Genomic DNA, 9,917 nt, shown 5'->3' with positions numbered 1-9,917 from the left:
CTAAAGATGCTAGCGTCATCTAGTGGAGATTGTTGTACACTGCAACCCTGGCAAAGACACCAAAAGACTGAAGTTTAAACTCTCATGTCACAGTGAGACTGAGGCACGCCACCTACAGTATATGCCTGCTTTAACATCCAATGGTGGAAGTAACTAAGTACATTTACTCAAGTACTGTAATTTTTGTTCATTTTTGTGAAATTTTAAAGTTATTTCATAAGAATATTAAGTTTTTGTTTGACTATATTTATTTGACAGCTATAGTTACTAGTTACCTTGCAGATTTTACATAGAAAACCTATGATCACTATATAAAATATAATGCATTGTTGCAGATTATACAAAGAAGTTTAAATTACAACTCAGACAGGATATGCATAATGAGTATGATATACTTTAATTTAGGTGATACCACTTTTAATTTTACTTTGAATCCAATACTTTTACTTGTAATGGAGTATTTGTTTTACATTGTGGTATTCCTACTTTTACTCAGCCTAAATGTAAGGCATCATTTCCATACATAGAGTTAATAACTGGAGAGCTGCACAGAGGAGCCAGAGAGTTTGGACAGCTGCAGAGGGGGAAATCTGGAAGTTATAGAGCAGCTATGAACTGGGCCTTTTTTTCTCCCCAGTAGCTGTCAGCACTGGCACTGAGGCCAAGTCAGCGAGGGTGTTAAATGCATGTGAAAAATGCGATGCCTGTTCAGCATATGGCTACTGACTGTAGATCATTTAGTACAACAAGAGATTTAATAAGTGCTAAAAGGTGTGTAAAATATGTTTAACTTCTGTATACAATAAAATCAACCAAGTTATGGTTTTATATAAAGTGGTCTCACAGTGAATACAATATTCCAAATAAATGTATTCAGAAAACTGTACTGGTTTATGTTTAAGTCATCTCCATCAACACGTTTTCCACCATGCTGTCTCTGTAGTCCATCCATTCAGGTTTTCCCCAGAGCAAACAGAAGGACATCATGGCACCTCTGTGTGCCCATGTTGACCTCACTGTGATGATGATGTCATTTAGCAAAGTGCCTTTAGCTGCAAGTCATGTCCAACAAGTGAGTCTTGTCATTGCTGTGCATCACAGGCCTCAGTCAGACTCCCTCTGTTTGACAAAACACAGCTACACCTACATCATGAAATACACAAATATTGAACTAATCATATTTTCATTACTTCATTACTTACTTCATTACAATTCACTGACTTTTCCATGAATATTTTCCTCATGTGCCACAAAGCTGTTAATGCTCATTTGTGCATTCAAGTGTCTTAATAAGATGCAACATCCAAAGACATTTTTAATTTAACCACAACAACAATTTAAGAACTTTGGTGTGTACAAATGTGACAGGACCACTAGATGTCAGCATTGTAATGGAATTACAAGACCGGAAATACACATTATACAATTCCATTTTATTTTCTATTTATTCCCTGGGAAAATGTGTTTGTGTTCAATATCGATCCAATTGAAACAGGTTAATATTGTAAAATTATTTTAATATTGTAGTTTTTGTTAAGTGGCAGTTAGTCAATCTCATATCGAGACAGACTTGTTCTGTGGTGAATTATCTAGAAAGGGACGTGCTAAATAAATGGTTTAAGTTTGATTAGTGCATGATGTTTTGTTCAAGCAAACACAAAACATGATGTAGGCTAAGCATTGTGAGGACCTAAATTGTTATCTCTCAGAATGCATTATCCAATCTAATCTTCTCTGTTGCTAAATGCTATTTTTTGTAGATGATCATCAAAAACAAACGTAGATGTTCAGTAAGAGACAGAGAAAAGATGAATAAAAGCACACCAACAGGACTTGTAAACGACTCTTAATTCTCTTTGAACTACAACCCTTCCAAGGGAAAGAGAGGAGAGTTGAGTGCCTCAATAAGTTGTGACACACCCCACAAACTCACACCTGGAAACAACTCATCTCTTTCCCCAGTACTCCTTCGTTGTTCTCCAGACATGGGAACCAAAGCAAAGTGCTTTGACTTTATCTTCAGGATGGGCATTACCACAAGGGTTGACGTCCTTATCTCGCCTGCTCGCCTCTTGGTAATACAGGGTGTAAAAAAGCTTCTGATAAGAAAAGTCATGGGAGACAAATCTAATGTAAACGGTCTTCATAGTCTGAGGTCAGATTAGTTGCTTTTGAGCTCAGAATACACCTACACATGTCGTGTATTGTAATGTATTTTAGAGTAGCATGAGGATAGATAGATATTCAGTTCATCTATGGATGGTTAGCAAAGTGATTTGATGAGTATGATGTCAATCTATTGCTGTCACAGTCACCAGATCTCCACCCAGTTAAGATGGCTTTGATAACGCTCTTCCCTCACCATCTTAAGAAGCTTTGATAGATTGACAGGTATAGAGAGTTGCAGTAATCAAATTGAGACAAACGTATAAATTATAGTGCTTTGCAGATAGAAATATTTCATTTTGGAAAAGCAGGATGCAAGATTGGACACATGATGATCATTAATTGTTATGCCTGTTATGAAATGTGACCCTGAGCTTTCTGCAACTTTTGATAATAACTTTATAATAATAATAACAGTTATCAGAGTTTAACTGAAAGAAGTTATGAAATAATTTGAATCAAAAGAGAGGTAGAATTAAAATTATCTGCATACAAATAGATATGATGCTTTTGAAATATTTGACCTACAGCTAGCATGTAGAATAAAGCTTGATTTATACTTCTGCGTAAAATCCACTCCGTGGCTATGTACGTAGGTAGATAGCCTGACGTGCACCTCTTGAAAAATTTAACTACACGTCGCGGTGACGCACGTCGCTCGGCTGTGGCTTGGTAGCGTTACATTTCCCCCTACTCATTTCCTGGTTCTCCTTCTCCATAAACAACATGAAATCGGTACTTCCTCTGAAGCTAATCCCCCCCCCCCCCACACACACACACACACACATGCCAGCCCTGCAGAGATCGACACGCACCAGTATCGACCAACGCACAAGTATAAACTTCAAGCCACTTATGTAGGCTACGGCCAAAAATCTTCATGGAGCCTCCGCAGGACCATAAATCAAGCTTAAGAAGAGTAGAGGACTGAGGACTGATCCCTGTGGTACTCCATGAGTGTAATTGAGGATTTATAGTCCCCCATAGCCACACACAAAATGTCCTTTTGATCTAAAACAGTATCCAATATACCTACCCAGTACTTAAGACCTTTGGTTAAAATCAAGTGGTCAACTGTATCAAAAGCTGACGAAAAGATCCAAAAGCAATAAAACAGATGTCTGGTTTAGTTTTAAACCTTTAATTTAAAGGTGTCACAACTAATATCTGAGGCCATGAGAAGCAAATAGGTGCACCTGAAGACCTAAAATCATTCTGTCTGTCAACAAGTGTAGCCTGTTAAGTCTCATTTAGTCTATAACTGAAGTGTTGTAGGTCCTCAGAGGGACTCAGATAGTTGTGTTAGCGCTGAGGTCACACATTAAGCAAGCGGGATGAAGCTCAGGCCAGAAAACAAGAAGAGGCAACACAGCTTTAATTACAGGAACAGCCCTGTGTGTCATATCGGGGTGCAGTGTTTTCTATCAACTGCTGAGAGAGAGAGAGAGAGAGAGAGAGAGAGAGAGAGAGAGAGAAAAAAAAAAAAAAAAAAAAAAAAAAAAAAAACCTTTAATCCAGTCCCTTCTTCTACTTCTCTGGTCTTTTCCACACAATGACACTTTACTCTGGGTCATCTGAGGTCGCAATCAGCTGAGAGGGAGGCTGCACAGACTGCAGCTGCTCAGCTGGACTCTGTCTTGTTTCATTAACGCTAAGTTAAGCAGATCATACCATTCCATCAACACCACCTGCTGGTCAAGAGCACGACCCATTCGCTATATGTCTACCATATCGTCTGTCTTCACACAGCAACCTGTACTTTCCTGGCTCCAACTCTCCACATGTCACTACCTTTACTGTTGAGACTGTGTTGTGTCATTGTAGATGCTTTCTCCGGTGAGATGAAGTGAACCTCGATGAATGGCCGTGTTTGTTCAAGGGCAAATAGAATATTACGATTCTGTAAACACCATTTAAGCAGTGTGTTTTACAGGTTGCTGGGAAACCAAAGAGTGGATTGTATGTTGCAGCTTTGCCAGTGAAAAACCTCATAAACTCTGATTTGACATCAATGTCAGATATTAATGTCATTGTCTGCAGGACAGGAAATGTAATTGATCCTTAAAGGAGCAAAGCTGTTGGTCGCCTACGGGACGAGTTAATAAAATAAACCAAAAGATGCCTGCAGAAAGAAAATTTCTCTAATGTCACACCAAACTAAATTTAAGTGATCACTTTTGGAAGATCATGTTTAATACAACCAACCATTTTACCTTGCATTATAGGTATTTCATGTTTCGTCCCACAGTTACACAGCAGCAGCAACAGCTTAGCTGTGCCTACTTAAACACTTTCAAGAATGGACAAGCTGCCACATGCTCACATACATTTTGGCTCAACATGTCACTAGAAAATGTGCATGGACCAAATGTTACATGCTACAAGTGAAGCACCGGGATTAAGTTCCACTATAGTGTTTTTTGATAGCAAGGTGCTCCTTTAAACTGCAGCTACTGGTTTCTGCAAAGAAGGTAAATCCCAGAGACAATCATTATGGTATCATCTAAGCTCAAAGGACACCTTTTAGTGGTTTCGTTTCTTAATTTTGTTACTTTTTAGTTGGGAATTGTGGACATTATTTGTTACCCATTATTTTGGTCCTTGCTCTCCCTTAACCGTCTTTAAAATGTGTTCATTAGCAATATCTGATTTGTTTTCTCTTAGGGATGCAATCAAGCCAACAAAGGAGGTGGCTGTGCTTTTACTGAGAATATTACAGCTACCTCTCCAGCCCCTAAGGACGGGCTTTCCTGAATCCTGAGAACTGCTGCAAATGGTGCACCCTGAAACAGAGTGGCGCAGACGCACCGTCAGCCTCCAAACCTAAGCCACAAATTATGTCTGGTAAATGGAAAAGATCATGTGGCCCTGCAGAGGAATAGGGGTGGTGAGAACGAGGAGTTTGGTGGTAACTGGGTTGGGATTGGACGGATACGATTTACATTCCTCTCCAGGGATGTGATATCAAGACAGACAAGGTCAGACCAAGGCTAATACATAAGACTCTGAGGAGAGGGAGGTGGAATTTAATCTTTGCTCTTTATTCAAAATTACTTTTTCATGTAGAATACAATACCATATTTTATGTTAAGTCTGCATGTTGCATAATTTTGAACGAGATGCAATCTGTCTTGCATTGTATCAATTACCTACATCTTTCTAGATCTCTTTATTTGCCTAATTTATATGGACATGCAGCAGATGCCTTGCATGCAGTGTTTTTTTAAACATATGGTACATTTAAATGTTTTGAATGCATTTTTGGAGATTTTCTTTAGGAGTTCCTTTCAAGGAAATACCTCAAACTCCATCAAAGTCCCATAACACATTCCATCTCATTTGAATAGCTGGTGCACAGACAAACCTCAATGCCCAGAGGAACATCATTGTAATTGCAAAAGAAATGTAACACTGCAGGCTAACACTCTAATCTGAATTGAGTATTCTAGTCACACTTGGAGCTGAAACAAAGTTGACTTCTTCTACACTGTTACTTAAGGGGTGACTTTCTCATGGATATCTGATACGACTATTTTCAGAAAGATCCATAATATAATATCTAAAATGGATTTTGGTCAGTTATATATGCATGTTAGCTTCTGAGAGAGAAGTAGAGGAGGTATCTCCAACAGCAGGCAGGGGGAAATATCCTGACTGCCTAAAGAGATTAGTGTCCATTACCAAACAAATTTCTGCTACCACCTACACCACTTATGACAGCCCTCAGTTCAACTCTCATAGGAGCCCTGTTAGAAAAAAACACACGCTTTTGTCCTCATGGCCATGTTCCCTCGACACCAGAATGAAACAAGCTCTGTTTTCTTGGTTGCTGGGTCTGAGAAGAGGGGGCGAGTGTGTTTTAAGAAGGGTGTGGGAATCAATTATCCCACTCAAGAGACATGCAGGACCAGTGGGTAGTGCTTGGGATTAGTGTCCATTCTTGTCATGTACTGACAAACCCTCCCGCTGATCTTCTTAAAACCAGGTGTTATTAAGAAGCATGGCCCTTACTGGGGGCCTGTAGGCTTTTGAATAACTGCCCTTTAGGAATGACTGACAAGCTTATAATGTTAAAAAAAAAAGTGCATTCCTGTGCTTTCAGTGCTCACCTGTGTGAATTATATTGTGCATTAGATTTAGATTTAGTGAAATCATGCAAACAACAAATTCATAAGTCTAAGTATGTAATAAGCTGTGACTGCATCTGTCATCTTTTGTGAAAAAGCAGCATTTTTTGAAATTTTTAAAGCAATAGTTTGACATTTTGGGAAATATTCGCTTTGAAGCTACAGCCAAAAGTAAACATTATCTTAGCTTAGCTTAGCATGAAGAAAGGAATTAGCGGGAAATATTCTGGCTCTGTTTAAACAAAAAAAAGTACGCCTACCACCATCTCTAAAGATTCAAGATTCAGTAGTTTATTGCCATGCAACTAAGTTGCTAAGAATTTGGTGCAGTGTGCTCATTACAAAACAAAAACAGAAAGCATTTATAGCGGGACGGTTATTACATTGAAAACACATGTAGACACATACAGCCCCCCATCCTGTCCATAGATGCATACTATTATACCCACAATAAAAAAGTTAAAAAATATGTTTAAAAAAGTAAAGTGGCAGTGCTGAAGAGCCTCCTACAAGTCAGTCAGAGTTATAAAGTGTTGTTTCCATGAGGTGCGTGAGGCAGTGTGTACAGCTAAAGTGCAAAGCTAATATGTGTGTAAAGCTTAAGCTATATCTTGTTTGTTTAAGTGTAAAAATGTAAATTTGCCATTTTACTGTAGGTTATGTGCAGGACTATTTCTTGGCTTTGAGCAGTTGCCAGGCAACCAGCGGAGACTCCAGGAAGTAAAGGAACAGTCCCGCACATAACATCGCAACAACGCATTCTCATGAACGGGTTCGTATTATATAATATGAAAATGTATGCGCACCAATTCGTATATAATCCTACGAAATTACGCGACTGGTCACATGAGTTAAGTTTAGCGGCATTTACAGTAAAATTTTGCCACGAAAAAGGTTACTGTGAGCCTGGTACCGGTCACCATGAGGCGCCAGTTGTTTCAGAGGGTGTTGTAGTTGAGTTTAGCTGAGGCAAAAAGGTGACCATCATGCAGCGACAACAGTTAAATTTAGGCACCAAAATGAGATTAGAAAAAAGATTGTGGTTTAGATTAAAACACAAGGGCCCCTAAGTAGTACTCCCGGAACACAAACACACGTTTCCTGGGTGAAAGTCTTGTATTTTGCCCGGGAGAACTCCGCTTTCCTGATGAAAGCCCTATGTTCTATGACCCAACCAACCACCTCAGCCTCCTCCCTACACGGACAAGAGCGGTTTCATACAGCAGCAGTCAATGTGGTGCGTACAGCAATAAATATGTGCAATACATACGAATTACAGTGCATTACTTTTCGTAGCTATATGTACGAATGGCTCATGAAAACAGCCTGTGACATGACATAAGGCTACACATGCAAATGCACAGAATGATTTTAGGCCTTCAGGTGCTCGTGTTTGCTTCTCAGAAATGAGCCCTGACCTCTTCATTCATAACATGGTGACAAATGAGGGAATTGTTTGTCACTTTGGGAAATGCACTTATTCTCTTTCTTGCTGAGAATTATAAGAGAAGATTGATAACACTCTCATGTTTGTCTGTTAAATATGACACTTTAGCCAGCAGCTGAGCTTATCTAAGCATAAAAATTTGCTAGCCTGGCTCTGTAACAATTTCTGCCTACCAGCTCACTAATTAACATGGTTTATCTTGTTTGTCTAATCTGTACATAAAACCTACTGTGAAAAAAAAACTTCAGGAAATCAAATAGTCTTACACATAAATTCCCATCTAAAACCCCAAGTTGAACTTTTTACACTTTTTTCCTTTTTGTACAGATTACTCAAATGAGTGTAAGATAACTGGCTGCTGGCTATAGCGTTATACTCAACAAACACACTTTCCAAAATGTCAAACTTTAAAATAGCCTTCCACAATGCAGCAAGTCAACATGTCATGTTCACTCATGCTCAGATATCATTATGCAAAAGCCGAATAACTAGGGATCTGTTGATGGGAGCGATCATGAGAGATCCAGTATCATGTGAAACACGCAACCGTAAATTATCAAATTTGCTCACTTTAATCTCTAATTTGAGGTGCTATTTTGTTTACACACAGTAAGTAGAAACCTGGCTCTGTGAAGCCACTTGGCCCATCTGTGCATGTTTGTGATCTGCGGTGAACGGGCTGGATATTGTTTGAGATTGGGAATGAATAGACTTCATCCCGAATCCTGGCAGGAGCGCTCCCCAGGTGTAGCTGAAAAAACCTGGACCCTTCCCAATTTCAGATACTGTACCTCTCTCTCTTGACGTGCCAGAAATCAAGGTGTGTGCGGACACAAAGGATGTCAGGTGGTAGCTGAGCCACTGAAAGGTGTTTACACAGGAGTTAAGTAGGGTTGTCCCTGACTAAAGACATTCTCAGCTGGCAAACAGTCAGTGGATATCATTTACAAATCAAGAGGTCAGCATCAACAAATCTGTAATACTGCTTCTAGAAGATATTGCTGTCATGCCAGTGAAATAGTTTAAGGGAATTACTCTCATTTAATCATCTAGTCTGTTTTGAAATAATACATTAAAATGGTAATATCAACCTTAGTTTTAGTTACATTTATTTGTGAAATAATCTATTGTTTCAATGTATATAATATGTTAATGTATGTATTTTCCAATCATGTAACTTTCTACTACAAGTGAGTCAACAGGGTTTGCATGTTAGAGAATCTTTTCTGTGACAATAACTAAACGTTTTGGTAATCTTCAAATCTTATGCAATCAAATGCGTAGGAAGAGTAAATATTTTTCAAGAGCAGGCCTGCCAAAGCGTTCAGATTACTTGCCAGAATGATTGATAGTTTGCCAATTGATTTATGCTGCTTAATATGATATTATGGAAAGTGATTAAATGTTTCGTCTTCAGCTCTTGCGAAATCGCCTACAGTTATATTTGCGAATAAATTTGCTTTCTTCATTGTGAACTGCGGATGAACTCATGGTTTAGGAGAAGTGATCGCTGTGCCTCGCAAAAAGGCAAGACCAGACTGATACGTATTTAACTTCAACAGACAATCTTTAACCAAAAATCTATCAAACATGGAGCCTTTTCTGGCAAATGATATATTCTTGACTGATGAAATCAACACAGGCACGATGTTATATGGAGCATATGAGTGAACTATTTTATAATACAATATCTAGAGCAAAACTTAAAAAAAAGACTATAAAACCTCAACATACAATGCAGTAGTGGGAGAAGTTATAAGATCATTTACTTAAGCAAACATAGCAATACTACAACGTAACAAATGCTCTATAACAAGTACAAATCCTGCATTTGAAACCTTATTTGAGTAGCTATTTGAGCAAAATGCACTTTAAGTATCAAAAGTCAAAAAGTACTTGTTATGCAGGAAAATGACCCCTGTGAGTGAATACATGTTTACTCTTAGTTCAGGTGGAGCTAATTTTAACTTGTACAGTTAAAACTTGTACAACTTGTACATACAGTTGGAGAATTTAATGTCTAACAAAATGCATCGTATTTTATAAGCCCATTATATGTTTTCTGTGAATCTGCAAAGTAACTCCAGCTGTCAGATAAATGTAGAGGAGCAAAAAGCACAATATAGAAAGTAGTATAAACATATGGAAAAAGTTCACTCCATATCCTACTAAATATG

This window comes from Perca fluviatilis, chromosome 11 (assembly GCF_010015445.1).
Source record: "Perca fluviatilis chromosome 11, GENO_Pfluv_1.0, whole genome shotgun sequence".
NCBI lineage: Eukaryota > Metazoa > Chordata > Actinopteri > Perciformes > Percidae > Perca > Perca fluviatilis.
This window is presented reverse-complemented; position numbering follows the sequence as displayed.